General features: G+C 49.5%; 1 protein-coding gene and 1 long non-coding RNA gene across 24 annotated transcripts in view; one reads left to right on the top strand and one right to left on the bottom strand.

Annotated features, from left to right (window-relative positions):
• LOC140388298 (contactin-4-like) overlaps window positions 1-17,092 on the bottom strand; it is a 3,617,424-nt gene that overhangs the window by 2,306,779 nt on the left and 1,293,553 nt on the right. The window lies entirely within an intron of this gene.
• The window catches only part of LOC140388301 (uncharacterized), a 271,425-nt gene that overhangs the window by 110,709 nt on the left and 143,624 nt on the right, over window positions 1-17,092 (top strand). The window contains exons 2-3 of the long non-coding RNA XR_011934137.1: window positions 3,921-4,114; window positions 16,238-16,269. This is a non-coding gene — a long non-coding RNA (uncharacterized lncRNA). The remainder of the gene's footprint in view (window positions 1-3,920; window positions 4,115-16,237; window positions 16,270-17,092) is intronic.

Below are 17,092 nucleotides of genomic sequence, written 5' to 3'. Positions count from 1 at the left end.
CAGCCAGGGGCCTGTAAGTATCACCAAAGGGGTACATTGAAAAGACAGATTGCAGGGATGGTGGTCTGAGCCAGGCCACCCCAGCCCCAAGGGGGACACCCTTTCCTGTCAACTTGGCACCAAGTCACTACCTGCTGCTGCCCCCTGCTTGGGCAGCCACCCCCAACAAGCCTGACAATTTGAAGGTTTTTCAGTGTTATTTTAGCCTTCCGCTCCCCGTCCACATCCATAACGCCCAGGTCCTGCTTATCAATACTTGTACTATTCGTGCCTGCAAGACCTCCGCCTAAGAGAGGCGGCGCATCCTGGAAGGGCAGAGCATAATGTGTCCAACTTGGTAAGTAGGTTTAAATGCATCTAAGTGACGATTTTGCATGGCCTCAAGGCGTGGGACGCAGACCTCAATTTCTCCACTAGTGAGGGACTGGAGCATGGCACTGGAATCGGCACTAGGTGTAAACCACTAATTTTGCATCACGCCCAGTTCTCTGCACAATCGCGATTCACATTTCTTGCGTTGCGAATCGGAAAATTCAGCCCAATTTTATCTTATGATAATAATCATTTTTATTAGTGTCACAAGTAGGCTTACGTTACACTGCAATGAAGTTGCTGTGAAAATCCCCTGGTCGCCACACTCCGGCGCCTGTTTGGGTACACAGAGGGAGAATTCAGAAAGTCTAATTCACCTAACAAGCACATCTTTTGGGTTTTGTGGGAGGAAATCGGAGCATCCGAAGGAAACCATGCATACACAGGGAGAACATGCAGACTCCGCATAGACAGTGATCCAAGCCGGGAATCAAACCCGGGTCGTCTGGCGCTGTGAAGCGACAGTGCTAACCACTATGCTCCTGTGCCACCCAGAAATGTCTGCAACCAATTCGGATATCCTTAAGCTATCTAGATTTTGTTTTTGTTTGTTCATCGGACGTGGGTTTCATTGGCAGGGCCCCGACTTATTGTTAATCTCTGATTGCCCTCAGGTAGGTGGTGGTGAGCTGTTTTCTTGAACCGCTGTAGTTCCACATCGTATTTGTAATGCTAGGGTGGGAGCTCCAGGATTTTGACCGCTCGGACAGTAAAGAAACAGAGATATATTTCCAAGACAGTATTATTACAGGTGCTCTATAGAAGTTCCTATACACCTAATACCCTTAATATCTAGGTGATGAGTTTGGAAGGTGCTGCCTTGGCTAGTTGCAACTTGTATATGTTGCACATTCCAGCCATGTTATGTCTGCTGTCATGAATTTGCCCAGCAACAGCAGTAAACAAATTTAACAAAACATAACAAAATGCATGGTGTCCAGCAACAGGTAGAAATATGTTTAGAAGCAGCAGTGCACAGTATTCAGGAATCTCCATTGATATGCATCTTTCCCAATAATTAGATTAGAAGGCCATTTAATAATAATTCGGTGTGGATAACTTATGAGGAGAAGCAGCTTATAGACGATTGGGAAAATCCATGATGTATATATATGTTGATATATAGTCAAGAAAGCTGATAGGGGCAGACAGCCAAATACACAGAAGACCCTGAGATTTACGCGGCTCGGCTGGGGGGGCATTTGCCAGAGGCCCTCCCAGCGATTCTCCAGTCGTGACTGACCAAATTCCCGACGGCATGGTTCTAACCTCGTCTGGCCGGTAGGGAGTCCGCAGCCGCCCTGGTGAGTGGCAGCGGGATCAAGTACCGAGGGGGTGCCTTCTGGGCGGCGAGGTCGGCAATCGGGCGTGTGAGATGTAGCAGCGTGGGACCGATCATTGGGACCTTCTTTCCTCGTCCAGGTCCGACGGCTGAGTCCGCCAGAGCATTCAGCAGGGCCGCTTGAGGCCGTCGCCGTGTGCATGCGCGGAGTGCAGGAGCCCGTATCTGCAGCTGAAGCTGTGAGAAGCACTCCGGGGCCCTGCCAGCAGGTAGGTGAATTGCTGGTAATATTTTTAAGGAATCTCCAGAGTAAAACTCCAGCGTTTTTACGCTGGCATCGGAACATAACCCCATATTTGGAGAATCCAGCCCAAGATGTATGAATTACTAAACACACTGTCATGGGAACTATATCACCGTTCTATCACGGTCGCTGGGAAAACATCCTGGAACTCCCTCCCTAACAGCACTGTGGGTGTACCTACAACCCCAGGACTGCAGCAGTTCAAGAAGGCAACTCACCACCACTTTCTGAGGGGCAACTAGGGATGCCCACATCCCGTAAATTAATTAACAAAAACACATATCTGACTTGTGCCTTGTAAATGGTGGTCAGTCTTTATGGATTCAGGAGATGAATCTGCAGAATTCTCAGCCTGCGACCTGCTCTTATAGCATAGTATTTATATGACTGGTCCAGTTAAGTTTCTGGTCAACGCTAACCCCAAGGATGTTGACAGAGGGGAATTGAACAATGATAACACCATTGACACTCAAAGGAAGACAGTTAAAATCTCCCTCATCAGAAGCAGTTATTGCCTGGCTGTTCAGTGTTACTTGCCACTTATTTGCCCAAGCTTGAATGTTGACATATGTGCACTGACTGCTTCCTTATCTGAGTTGCAAATGGCACTGAACATTGCACAATCATTGACATACATCCTCACTTCTGACTTGATTGAGGGAAAGTCACTGATGAAGCAACTGAACATGGTTGAGCCGAGGACAGTGCCCTGATGAAATCCTACAGCAATGACCTCAGGCTGAGATGATTGTCACCCAACAATCATCTTTCTTTATGCTAGGTATGACTCCAGCCAGTAAAGACTTTTTCCAATTATTCCTATTCAGTCCTAAGTGATACGTCTGGGCCAACATTCTGACTCAGTAAAGGAAACCCAACAATATTCATTGAAATCCAGTCAATGCCATATTCAGTTTTTAGATAAGATATATTAATATTTAGCTACTTAAGTCATCATTTACTATTATTAGGATAAAATAGGCAAATAGACATTTCACACACTGCTTTAATCTACAAACATTGGATTTTGCTTGCAAATGTTATAACCATCTGGCACTCAAAAGATGTGTAATTTTCTCTTACACTTTTATATTCCTACAAGATGCTGATTGTTGTACAGAAAATTGTTTTCCTCTGTGAAAAATATTTGTTGAGATTATTGAAAACATTTGTTGATTGAAGGTATAGTTAAACTCTTTTAGTTGGAACAGTTCAAAATAAATATATAATATCCAGTTATTGCAAGTATTAGGGACATACATTGCTTGCAGTAATTATTTAGGTGCTATAAACCATCTAATTTCTAGCCACCTATGCAACTGTCATGAGAATGGGTCATAACCTGAAGTAGGTACAGACATATTGGACTTTTAAATAAGATACGTTAAAAAAAATAAAGGACACACAAGGCAAAACTGACTGAGACTTCAAAGTAGCCATTTTCTGGAATTCGTATATGGATTATATTCAGTCCTGAGAGAGAATTAATGGAATGTGACATCCGTTATTCAGACAGAGATATTTCAAAGGAAGAAGCAATGCAGACACTGAACTGTAATCTCCTGTGGAGATAATGAAAGCTTATAGAATTTCAGCCCAAACTGTCCTGTGAGTTTCACTGCAGACATGTTTGTGGTTTTCCCCTTCCGGGAAAACACAGGGAACTGGAATTTGTTTGTAAAAAGCTGCAGACCTGATCAATGTGTACAGGTACCGGGATGCAGAGAGCAATCATTCACCCCTGAAATGGCAGCTTGCAGGTAAAGAGATCACTTTCTCTCTGTTGAAGGAAGAAAGCTCAGCAAAAACCACAAAGTGAAGGAAATTGGACAGCTTTCCAGTGCATTGAAACCAAATGCAATTGGTCTCTGTGCTAGTCTGGTGTTCTAGTTCTTCTCTGTTAGTGTGTGCAATGAGGATCAGAGCAGGAGAATATTGACTGGATATCCCTGTTGCTTGTAGGTAAAGTCGCTCTCTCTCTAACTTCTGGAACAAGTTAAGTCAGCAAAACCACAATTGAAAAGGAAGAAGATGACTGCTTCAAGCTACCCGACAGAACCAAGAAACTCCAAACCAACTACTCAGTGCTATTGAAATCTCACATCTGACAGCCACAATGTTTCACCATCTAGTCCTCATGGGAAAATCAAAGGCTGGTTTGTATACCTTTTTACAATATTTATTTTTGGTCTAATTTCTCATTTCTTTTTTTTCATAAAATATTTTTATTCTCCTCCTTTTTCACATTTTCTCCCAAATTTATACCCAATAATAAACAATAATCAGTAATGTCAATCCCCAGATCAATAACAACGATCCCATCCTCCCACCAAACCCCAGACATTAGCCCACATGTTAACATAAACAAATCACAAAAAGGAATCTGGAATCACCCATAGTCACCATTAACACACACAGTCCCTCTCTCCCCAACCCTCCCGCCGCCGCCCCCCCCCCACCCCCTGTTTGATGGAATCCAATTCTCGAAAGTGTATAATAAATAACGCCCATGAATTGTAGAACTCCTCCATTCTTCCCCTCAGTTCAAATTTGACCTTTTCAAGCGTCAAGAATTCCAGCAGGTCCCCCTGCCACGCCAGGGTACTGGGCGGAGAGGTTGATCTCCACCTTAACAGGATCCGCAACGAGGTGACGGCTACAACATCTGCCTCCGTGCCCGTTTCCACCCCGGCTGGTCCGACACCCCGAATATGGCCTCCCGAGGGCCCGAGTCCAATTTCACGTGCACCGCTTTAGAGATTACCCTAAAAACCTCCTTCCAGTAATTTTCCAGCTTTGGACAGGACCAAAACATATGAACGTGGTTTGCTTTCACCCTCCCATCAAACCTCCCCACCCAATCCCGAGCAACCTGCACCCCACAACGTTCACACACATCTTCTAATCTTCTACTCCCTCAAAGAATCAGCTCATCCTCACCCTTGTAAGGTGCGCTCTATACACCACCTTCAGCTGTATCAGCTCCAACCTCGCACACGAGGTGGAGGCGTTCACCCTCCGGAGCACCTCACACCAGAACCCCTCCTCCAAATCCTCTCCCGACTCTTCTTCCCACTTTCCCTTGATCCCTTCCAGCGGCGCCTTCTCCTCTTCCAAAATAGCCCCGTAAACCGCCGTTACTACCCCCTTCTCCAGTCCCCCTGTCTCCAGCACCTTCCCCAGCAATGCGGAAGCTGGCTCTACTGGGAAGCTCTGTATCTCCTTTCTGGCAAAGTCTCGAACCTGCATGTATCTAAATATTTCCCCCTGCTCCAGTCCATACTTTGCTCCCAGCTCCTTCAATCCCGCAAACCGACCCCCAAGAAACCAATCTTTTAGTGTCCTAATTCCTTTCTCCTCCCATCTTCAAAAATTTCCATCCCACCTCCCTGGCTCAAATCTATGGTTCCCCCAAATTGGCATTTCCCTTGACCCTGCCCCCAACCCGAAGTGTTATCGAGACTGCCTCCAAATTCTCAATGAAGCTATTACTACTGGAGTCCCTGAGTATCTCCCCGGGGCCCTTAGGAGCGGCACTGTTGATAGCGCCTTCAATCCCGACCCCCTACCCCAACTCTCCCCCATTCTAACCCATTGGGAGTCAACCCCTCAGACTCAACTCCGTACCTTCTCCACATTCACCGCCCAGTAATAATACATCAGGTTTGGAAGACCCAAACCCTCTGCCTGCCTTCCTCTCTGTAGTAGCACCTTTTTAACTCTGGCCACCTTCCTTCCCCATATGAGCGCAGTAACCATCCCTTCAATCTCTCTAAAAAAAGTGCCTTTGACAGGAAAATCGGCAGGCTTGGAAAATAAACAGGAATCGCAGCAGCACATTCATTTTAACTGCCTGTACTCGACCCGCCAGTGACAGAGGGAAACCATCCCACCTTGCCAGATCAGCTTTCACCCTCCCACCAAACCTCCCCACCCAATCCCGAGCAACCTGCACCCCAGGTATCTAAAGTGAGTCCCTGCCCTACGGAATGGCAGCCTCCCCCACCCTTGCCCCCACACCCGGCCGAGATACCACAAAATACCACTCTTGTCTAGATTTAATTTGTACCCTGAGACAGACCCAAACTCCCGAAGCAGCTCCTGTATTCCCCTTATTGATACACTCGGTTCTCGACGTTCAATGCCACAACCACCTCTGATTCCTTCCCCTCCGCCGGTACCATAACCACGTTCAATACCCTCCTAATGTTTGAAAAGAACTGCCTCCCTCTCACAAACCCCGTCTGATCTTCACCTATCATCTTCGGGAGGCACGCCTCTAGCCTACCTGCCAGTACCTTCGCCAATATCTTTGTGTCCACGTTTAAAAGTGATATGGGCCTATGCGACACACACTCCTTGGGCGAAATTCTCCATAATCGGCGCGATGTCCGCCGACCAATGCCCCAAACGGCGCAAATCAGTCCGGCATCGCGCCGCCCCAAAGGTGCGGAATCCTCCGCATCTTAACCGGCCGAGCCCTAACCTTGAGGGGCTGACGCCAGCTGATGCGGAAATGACATTGCCGGGCGGCGCATACGCGGGACTGTCAGCGGCCGCTCACGGCATCCCCGCGCATGCGCAGTGGAGGGAGTCTCTTCCGCCTCCGCCATGGTGGAGACCGTGGTGAAGGCGGAAGGAAAAGAGTGCCCCCACGTCACAGGCCCGGGCCAGGCCACCGTGGGGGCACCCCCCGGGGCCAGATGACCCCGCGCCTCCCCCAGGACCCCAGAGCTCGCCTGCGCCGCCTTGTCCCGCCGGTAAGCGAGGTGGTTTAATCCACGCCGGCGGGACAGGCATTCTAGCAGCGGGACTTCAGCCAATCCGGGCCGGAGAATCGCGGGGTTGGGGGCTCGCCAACCGGCGCGGTGCGATTCCCGCCCCCGCCAAATATCCGGTGCCGGAGAATTCGGCAACCGGCGGGGACGGGATTCACGCCAGCCCCCGGCGATTCTCTGACCCGGCGGGGGGTCGGAGAATCTCGCCCCTTATCTTTCTGAAGTAACAGGGAAATCGATGCCTGCCCCATAGTTTGTGGTAACACCCTCTTCCCTGTCGCCTCCTCAAACATCGCCACCTTAAGCGGTACCAGCTTATTTTTGAATTTTTATAATATTCCACCAGAAACCCATTCGGCCCTGCCACCTTCCCCAACTGCATCCTCCCAATCATATATTTTATCTCCTGCTCCACTATTGCCCCTTCTAATGTAGCCCTGCCCCCCCCTCCCCTAACCTTGGGTTCTCCAGCCCATCTAGAAATTCCTGCATCTCCCGGCCTCCCCAGGTGGCTCTGACCTGTATCATCTCTCATAGAATTCCTTAAAGACCTTGTTAATCTGATCTGGAGCTACCACCAACTTCCCTGCATTGTCCCGCACCTGGACAGTTTCCCTTGCTCGCCTCAGTTGGCGTATCGCCTTCCTGGTAGATAGTCGGTCAAAGCTCGCCTGGAGTTCCTTCCTCTTTTCTAACTGCTGGGTCCATATCTTCTGCATTCCTCCTGTCTACCTCTAGCATCTTATCTATTACCCTCTGATGTTCTAACCTCTCCTCTTTGTCTAGCCTAGCCTTGAACGAGATCATCTCACCCCTCACCACCGCCTTTAAAGCCTCCCAGACAACCGCCTTCGACACCTCACCCGTGCAGTTAAAACCTACATATCCCTCGATTTCTTTTTCAACTTTTGTCACAGAACCCTCGGTCCCCCAACAGCCCTAGATCTAACTTCTACCCTGGTCTCTGTACCATCCCCTTCTCCAGTACCATATCAAACCAATGCGGAGCATGATCTGACATTGCAATTGCCGAGTACTCCGACCCTTTCACCCCAGCCAGCAGTGCCTTCGCCACCATGAAAATGGCGATCCGCGAGTATACCTGATGGACTGCTGAGAAAAACGAGTTCTCCCATTCCCTTGGGTGCAGGAACCTCCAAGGGTCCACCCCTCCCATTTCCACCATTAGCCCAGCCAGCGCCGTTGCACCCCCCCCCCCCCCCCCCCCCCCCCCACGGGACCATCGAGCGTGGCCGTGACCTGTCCAATCTTGGCTCCTGCACCAAGTTCCAGTCCCCCCCCCCCACTATCAGTTTGTGTGTGTCCAAGTCGGGGATGGCCCCAAACACCTTCTTCGCGAATCCCTCGTCGTCCAATTGGGACCATATACACCTACCAGTGCCACTAGCCTCCCGTCCAGCGCCCCTGATATGCAACTACCTTCTCCATCTGGAACCGTACCATTTTGCTGACTATTACCGCTACCCTTCAAGTCCTTCCATCAAATCCAGAATGAAACACATGACTAACCCAGCCCTTTTTAAGGTCACTTGGTCCTTCATCCTCAGGTGAGTCTCCTGCAGCATTGCTCGACCGGCCTTCAAACTTTTAAGATGCGCAAGCACCCATCACCACTTGACTGAGCCTCCCAACCCCCTCACGTTCCACGTGACTTTCCTAATTGGGGGTCTCTCACCACCCCCCCTTAGAACATAGAACATAGAACGATACAGCGCAGTACAGGCCCTTCGGCCCTCGATGTTGCACCGAAACAAAAGCCATCTAACCTACACTATGCCATTATCATCCATATGCTTATCCAATAAACTTTTAAATGCCCTCAATATAGAACTTCTTATCCACCATCATCATACCAACGGGCCCTGCCCCATGAGCCTGACCCATCCCTTTCCATTATTAACATTGATCCCCCTCCCCCTTCCCAGAATCCCCCCCTGCACTTCCCCTCGAACAAATCTCACCCAGTTTCGATCCTCAACCCCCCCACTTGCTCACCTCATAGGACCATCGAAACCTGCTAACCAGGATCCAATGTGCGCATCCCTCCTCTTGTCATAATAGACACATCAGTATATGATGGTGCAGAGACACACACTGACTGACACATTGCAAGACCAATCAACACACATAACACAGCAGCCAATCACCAGTTAGGGCACGGTCACTATAAAGACAGCGGGCACAAGTTTTCCCGCTCATTCAGGTGCAGTCTCTGAGACAGCCAGAGCCCGCCGTCAGTAGCACAAACATCCACCATGTGCTAGCAGTATAGGCTGGTCAGGTTAGGCATAGGTCTTCAGTCAATCTAACATGGTGTCGACCCACAGTGCAAGTATGTTTAACAGCTCTTAGTTAATTAAAATAGAGTCGTACTATTACAAATGTTGGTAGCCTGTCTGTGTTACTGCTAAGGTAAACGCAGTCTCCGCAGATCCAGAGTACCCAACACATCATGGCACCAGTATGTGATGTTAGAGTTTAATAGACCTACCTTCAAGTGATCTGCCTTCGACCAGCAATCAGCCATCCGGTAGTATGGACAGCGTCCGCCCTCTCCCACCGCTCCGCATCACCGGCAACCTCGGTGCGAACTGGAAAATCGTTAAACAACGATTCCAGCTATACCTCGAAGCTACAGACCTGGAAGCTGCTTCAGACGCCAGGAAGATTGCTCTCTTCCTTTCCACGGCCGGGGACCACGCCATCCATATCTTCAACTCTCTCACTTTCGCTGAAGGTGAAGACAAGTCCAAGTTCAAGACAGTCCAGCTCAAATTCGACAGTCATTGTGACATTGAGGTAAATGAAAGTTTTGAGCGCTATGTCTTTCAACAGCGTCTGCAGGGTAAGGATGAACCTTTTCAATCTTTCCTCACCCATCTTCGCATCCTCGCGCAGTCCTGCAATTATGGCTCCACCTCCGACTCGATGATCCGTGACCAGATCGTTTTTGGTGTGCAATCAGACCCCCTATGCCAGCTGCTCCTCAAGGTTAAACAGCTCATCCTTGCGATAGCCATCGAGACCTGCGTTCTGCATGAACACGCCACTCACCGATACTCGCACTCGCACATTCAAGCGGCTGAAACGGCGAGGCAAGGTCCCCATGAGGCAGAGCGAGTGCAAGCCATTAAACAACTCCAGGGCCAAGCCTGGATGAGGGCGGCCATTTCGCGCGCATTTCACGGGCTCCCACGCATGCCGCACTGACCGAGGGGACGGCGAGGCCGAAGACCGCACTTTGCAGGCACGCACTACGTACGACCGCACCGCGCATGCGCGGTGGCGTACCAAACGTTCTGACATCACAACGTGCGGTAACTGTGGCTCCGCCCACTTAAAGCGGCAATGTCCTGCAAAATCCTGACGCTGTCTCCAATGTGGCAAGCTTGGCCACTATGGAGGTGTGCTCAACCTACTACCTCTCGTCGCTCCAACCAGCCACGCAGGGATGTCCAAACCATCCAGCCACCGGTCACTGATTCCGACTTGATTCCGGACCTCGACACCGAGGACCCTAAAGCACCATTTTGTTTGGGCATCATCACCAAAAACTAGATGCTCCAGAAGACAAAAGCCAAGTCTCTCCCAATGTTCAGCATTGATCCAGACGACGAGTGGTGTGCCACCCTCACGGTCAACCGATCCCGCATCCGATTCCGCCTGGACACCAGCGCTTCAGCCAACCTCATTACGCAGTCGGACCTCGAAAGCCTCCATGTCAAGCCGACCATCCTGCCATCCGCCTGCCATCTTCTGGACTATAATGGTAATGCCATTGCTGCCAGTGGCTCTTGCCAGCTTGCAGCGTCGCACCGGTCATTAAAGGCTAACCTGCCATTTGATCCACTAAAGCCTCCCTGCTTGGTGCTCAGGCCTGCAAACTTCTAAACCTTGTCCAAAGGGTTCACTCCCTGTTACCCGCTGCGCTTTCATATCTCAGGACGCTGACTTTCGGACACAGCTGAACGCCTTCATCTCCCGATACCACGGTGTATTCGAGGGCATGGGCACACTCCCATACACTTATAAAACCTTGTTAAAACCAAATGCCACGCCTGTGGTGCACGCACCTCGCAGGGTACCAGCCCCCCTCAAGGACCACCTCAAACAGCAGCTGCAGGACCTCCAGGACCAGGGCATAATTTCGCAAGTTACAGACCGGGTCAGCTCTATGGTGTGCGTGAAAAAAACATTCGCCGAATTACACATATGTATTGATCCCAAGGACCTCAACCGCAATATTATGAGAGAACACTATCCCATTCCAAAGCGTGAAGAACTCACCTGCGAGATGGCTCGCGCCAATCTTTTCACCAAGCTAGACGCATCCAAGGGGTTCTGGTAGATCCAACTCGATGCATCCAGTCGGAAGCTCTGCACCTTTAACACCCCATTAGGCCGGTATTGCTACAACTGGATGCCGTTTGGCATCATCACTGCATCGGAAGTGTTCCACAGAATAATGGAGCAGATGATGGAAGGTATCGAAGGGGTTCGCGTATATGTGGATGACATCATCGGCTGGTCTACCACCCCGCAGGAGCACATTGATCGCCTCCAACGCATCTTCCGACGAATCCATGAGCATGGCCTCCGCCTCAACAGGGCCAAATACTCCTTTGGTCAAACAGAACTTAAATTCCTCGGAGACCACATTTCACATTTTGGCGTGCAGCTGGATGCTGACAAGGTATCTGCCATTGAGGCCATGAAGACATAGGAGGACAAGAAGGCGGTCCTCCGCTTCCTGGGCATGGTCAATTTCCTGGGGAAATTCACCCCTAACCTCGCCTCCCACACCACGGCTCTCAGGAACCTGGTTAAGAAGACGACCGAGTTCTAATGGCTCCCCGCCCACAAACAAGAATGGCGGGAACTCAGGGCGAAGCTGACCAAGGCCCCGGTGTTGGCATTTTTCGATCCGGCCAAAGAAACAAAGATCTCCACGGATGCCAGTCAGTCCGGCATTGGAGCAGTGCTCCTTCAACGTGACGACGCCTCCTCATGGGCTCCTGTCGCATACACGTCACACGTGCAATGACGCCCACCGAACAGCGCTATGCGCAAATTGTAAAAGAGTGCCTGGGCCTTCTTACCGGAGCCGTCAAATTCCATGACTATGTCTATGGACTCCCAAAGTTCACAGTCGAGACAGACCACAGGCAACTGGTCAATATCATTCAAAAAGACCTTAACGACATGACACCGCGCCTGCAGCGCATTCTCCTTAAACTCAGGCGGCACGACTTCAAACTCGTCTACACCCCGGTTAAGGAGCTCATCGTCGCCGATGCACTCTCCCGATCTGTCATCACACCCTGCAACCCAGCGGGCTTCGTGTGCCAAATTGATGCTCAGGTGGCATTCGCCGCATGCAATCTGCCTGCCACGGATGAACGACTCATCCGTATTCGTCGTGAGACGGCTAACGATTCCCTGCTCCAACGTGTCATCATGCGCAACCTGACAGACGGGTGGCTCAAGGGCCAATGCCCTCAATTCTATAACATTAAAGATAACCTGGCGGTGGAATTCTACTAAACCTGGACAGGATCGTCATTCCGCACTGTATGCAGAACCTCGTCCTTGAGCAGCTCCTTGAGGGCCACCTGGGAGTGGAGAAATGCCGCCGACGGGCCCGTGGGGCAGTGTACTGGCCTGGAATCAACGAGGACATTGCCAACACCATTCTTAACTGCTCAACATGCCAGCATTTCCAGCCTGCTCAGCCAAGGGAGACCTTGCAACCCCATGAGTTGGTCACGTCCCCCTGGACCAAAGTGGGCATTGACCTGTTCCATGCACTTGGCCGGGGCTACGTCCTCATAGTGGACTATTTCTCAAACTACCCAGAGGTAGTTAGGCCACACGACCTCACCTCAACTGCTGTCACCTGTGCGTGCAAGGAAACCTTCGCTTGCCATGGCATCCCGCTCATGGTCATGTCCGACAATGGCCCGTGTTTTGCCAGTCAGGAGTGGTCCAATTTTGCCAAACGATACAACTTCACACATGTCACGTCCAGTCCCCATTACCCCCAATCCAATGGCAAAGCTGAAAAAGGGGTGCACATTGTCAAACGACTCCTGTGCAAGGCGGCCGATGCAGGATCCGATTTTTACCTCGCCCTGCTTGCTTACAGATCAGCTCCATTGTCCACCGGCCTGTCACCGTCTCAATTGTTGATGAATCGCACGCTGCGGACGACGGTGCCGGCCATTCATGTCCCGGACTTGGACATTCCGGTCCTTCGTCGAATGCAGTTGTCTCGGGCCCAACACAAATCGGCGTACGACGCCCGCGCCACGGATCTCCCTGCTCTGGCTCCTGATGATGAGGTCCGTGACCAACCTCCCGATGGTGGTTGGTCCGCCACCGCTGTGGTGCTCAGACAAGTGGCCCTGGGGTCATTTTTGGTTTGTCTACTCCCTTCTTCGCCGAAATAGGCGGGCACTACGACTGCTTCCTCGCTCACCACCAGATCATCATGTCCTGCCTCGCCGTTACAACAAATCCGTCACGGACTTTGCAGATCTCCCTTTCACTCTGCCACCCTCTGAGTCTGACACAGTCCACCCATTGCTGAACAGGTGGTCCCTGGCCCAGCCTTGAGGTGGTCAACCAGAATTCGTCGCCCACCTCAGAGACTGAATTTATGAACTGCCTGAATTCAAGGACTATTTGAACTCATGAGCTGATTGTTTCGTTACCCTGTTTGATCAACTCACTGGTTTGTACATACTTTTGCTCTAGTTATATTTTGTGTTACATACTGTCCATCTGCACTAGACACCTTCCAATGTAAATATCTTAGAGTTTCTGTACATAGTCCTGTAAATATGCTCGCATGTGCTACACATAGTTAGGAACATTCGCATACTACATTATTTATTGCCACGAACACATTTTTTTTCGAAAAGGGGGAATGTCATAATATACACATCAGTATATGATGGTGCAGGGACACACACTGACTGACACACTGCAAGGCCAATCAACACACACAACACAGCAGCCAATCACCAGTTAGGGCACGGTCACTAAAATGACAGAGGGCACTAGTTTTCCCGCTCATTCGGGATGCAGCCTCTGAGACAGACAGAGCCCGCAATCAGTAGCACAAACATCCACCATGTGCTAGCAGTATAGGCTGGTCAGGTTAGGCATAGGTCTTCAGTCAATCTAACATGATGTCGACCCACAGTGCAAGTATGTTTAATAGCTCTTAGTTAAATAAAATAGAGTTGTACTATTACAAGTGTTGGTAGTCTGTCTCTGTTACTGCTAAGGTAAACGGGGGCAGCATGGTAGCATTGTGGATAGCACAATTGCTTCACAGCTCCAGGGTCTCAGGTTCAATTCCGGCTTGGGTCACTGTCTGTGCGGAGTCTGTACATCCTCCCCGTGTCTGCGTGGGTTTCCTCCGGGTGCTCCGGTTACCTCCCACAGTCCAAACAGGTTAGGTGGATTGGCCATGATAAATTGCCCTTCGTGTCCAAATTTGTCCTTAGTGTTGGGTGGGGTTACTGGGTTATGGGGATCGGGTGGAGGTTTTGACCTTGGGTAGGGTGCTCTTTCCAAGAGCTGGTGCAGACCCGATGGGCCGAATGGCCTCCTTCTGCACTGTAAATTCAATGATAATCTATGATAAATACAGTCTCCACAGATCCAGAGTACCCAACACATCACCTGTCACCTCACCTCAGTTCACTAGCCAACTTTAGTTAGCTAGCGCGTGTGGTTCCCCCTCCGCCCCCCAAAAGGCATACTGTCCCCTCCCACCCAGTCCCATAAGAAAAAGAAAAACAATCTAACCCATGCAATTCAACAAAATAACATATCACCATTGCAAAAAAAAACTTCAAGTCTGTAACAATGTGAAGTCAAGTTAGTTACAATACAGGTCAGTGAAAAGAAAGTTATAACATTTATACATTTTAGAACTCCCCAATCACAGTCCACGATCTCTCTTCCAGTTCCACTCCTCACTTCTATCCCAAGCCTTCTGCTTTCATGAACGCCTCAGCTGCCGCCACTGTTTCAAAATAAAAATCTTTGGCGTTGTATGTCACCCTCAGCTTTGCCAGGTATACCATACCAAATCGCAATCCCTTGTTGTACAGTGCCGCCTTCACTCGGCTGAACGCCGCTCATCTCTTTGCCAACTCCACCGTCAAGACCTGGTAAATCCGAACTCTAGCACCATTTCACTGCACCTCCCACTTCTGCTTCGTGCAGTTTAACACCTTCTCCTTCATGTGGTATTTATGGAAGCAGATAATTACTGCTCTCGGCGGCTCATTTACTTTGGGTTTCAGCCTTAACGACCGATGAGCTTGGTCCAGTTCATACCGGGAGGGGTCTTCACCCTCCCCCATCAACTTCGCCAGCATCTCAGAAAGTACTCAGTTGGCCTTGAGCCCTCTTCCCCTTCAGGCAAGCTCACAATCCTCAGATTTTACTCCCTCGAGCGGTTCTCCAAGTCCTCGAGCTTTGCTCGGTGTCCTCTGTTGACCTCCACCACCTCCGCAGCTCGTCCCCCATCGAGGTGAGCTGGTCACTGTGGTGCGACATGGCCTCCTCCACTTCCTTCATCTTTTCACCTTCTTCTCTCACCTCGGCCGATGTCTTTGCCACATTCACCTTCACCGGGGCGATTGCCTCCTCCACCAATGATCTCTGTGTGACAACCATCTCCTTCCTCAACGCCTCCATGTTCCTTGCAAACTGCTTCTCCAGCTCCACAGCCATCACGTCGGTCATCTTTTCCACTGTAAGTAGTGCGGCCCCTCCACACAGTCCGGCATCCGCCATCTTATCAGCGCTTTTACTGGTCCTCTCCTTTGGCGGTGAACCCGCGTTTCCTCCCTTCTTCACAGCTGTTTTTGGCATCCCTTAACCACGTAGTATTTTTCTCCTTCATTCTTCAATCTTGAGATAAATAAATAATAAAAAAATAATAATAAAAATAATTTTTAAAACTTATAAAATAAAATAAAGGTCAAAAATCAAAGTTCACAAAATCTCTTTACCTGGGACCAGACTTCAAACATTCATTTTCAGCGGGTGTGCGCTGCTCCCCCTCTACATTTGTCTCGGATTCAGGCCTTGCCTCAGGCCACGCTCCTCCCCCGCTGCTTGCTTCGGGCTTGATGCCCCTGCTCCTCCGATCACGGGGCTCCCCACCGGCTCCAAACTGGTCCGACCTGGCACCCGTCCCTCAGGCCCCAATGGCCGAAGAAATCCTGACCAGCGAAACCACGGGGAAACCCCTGGAAAACGCAGAAACGCCGCGGACCGGCGGGAGCCCCTCTCCAGCATGTCCGCTCCGTTCGTGCGCACCGCCGGAAGTCAAATTTCTCATTTCTAATTGAATGTTGTATTTTGTTATTTTCTTCTCATGTTTTAGTAAATGATAAACTCGCTCTTCTATTTATTCAAGAAAGCCTGTTTAAATTGGCTCCTTTTAAACCATAGATACAATTGGACTTGGAAAAGGTATCCATAAGGTAAGGGAGCCTTTTAAATTTACCTTGTTGCAACCAACTAAGGAGGTTGACTAAAGATGGGGACCCAATTCATCCTCCTCACCAGGGAGCATAACTATTTGAGGGTATCCTTTCCAGAATCATAACAAATTGAGGCTCATGCCTAGATAGTTCCCACAGAGGGAACAGAGGATAATAATTTGGTGGTCTCACCGAGATACTGGTCATAACAAAACAAATGCACTTTGCTAAATTGGGCAAACACGTCTTAGGCAACTTTACAGGAATTGAACATTCAGCCTCATGTTATTTTTTAATTGGAAGTTTCAGAATGACCAAACTATTAAACCACACAACACTATTCTATGGCTGAGATGCAACTCAGGGTAATCAGATGCTCTTTTAAGGCTATAAATACAAACAATAAATATTGCTAATGTTTAATTTATTATTTTTAGCCAGATCATCAGCTAAATGAATCCAAAAGAAATCAACTGAAAATATCTAGCTTTCTTTTTACTTAATTATCGTCAGGTTTTGACACAGATATTTGCATTAGCGTTTGTTGTAGATCAGTGTTCTCATCAGAGGAGCCAGAAGTTTAGGGTTCAAGTCCAACTGCAGAGACTTTAATAGCAACCTAGGCTGCTAGTTCAGTGCAGTACTGAGGGAGCACTGAATGAGCCTCTGAACCTAGGTCCTCTCAAGTGGATCTAACCCATGGCACCAATTTGAACAAGACCAGGGAAGTTCTCCCCAATGTTCTGCCCAATATTTATTCTCAAACCAATACCAGTAAAACAGATTATCTGGTCAGTCTCACATTGCTATTTGTGGAACTTTG

This window comes from Scyliorhinus torazame, chromosome 13, assembly GCF_047496885.1.
Source record: "Scyliorhinus torazame isolate Kashiwa2021f chromosome 13, sScyTor2.1, whole genome shotgun sequence".
Taxonomy (NCBI): domain Eukaryota; kingdom Metazoa; phylum Chordata; class Chondrichthyes; order Carcharhiniformes; family Scyliorhinidae; genus Scyliorhinus; species Scyliorhinus torazame.
This window is presented reverse-complemented; position numbering and strand designations above follow the sequence as displayed.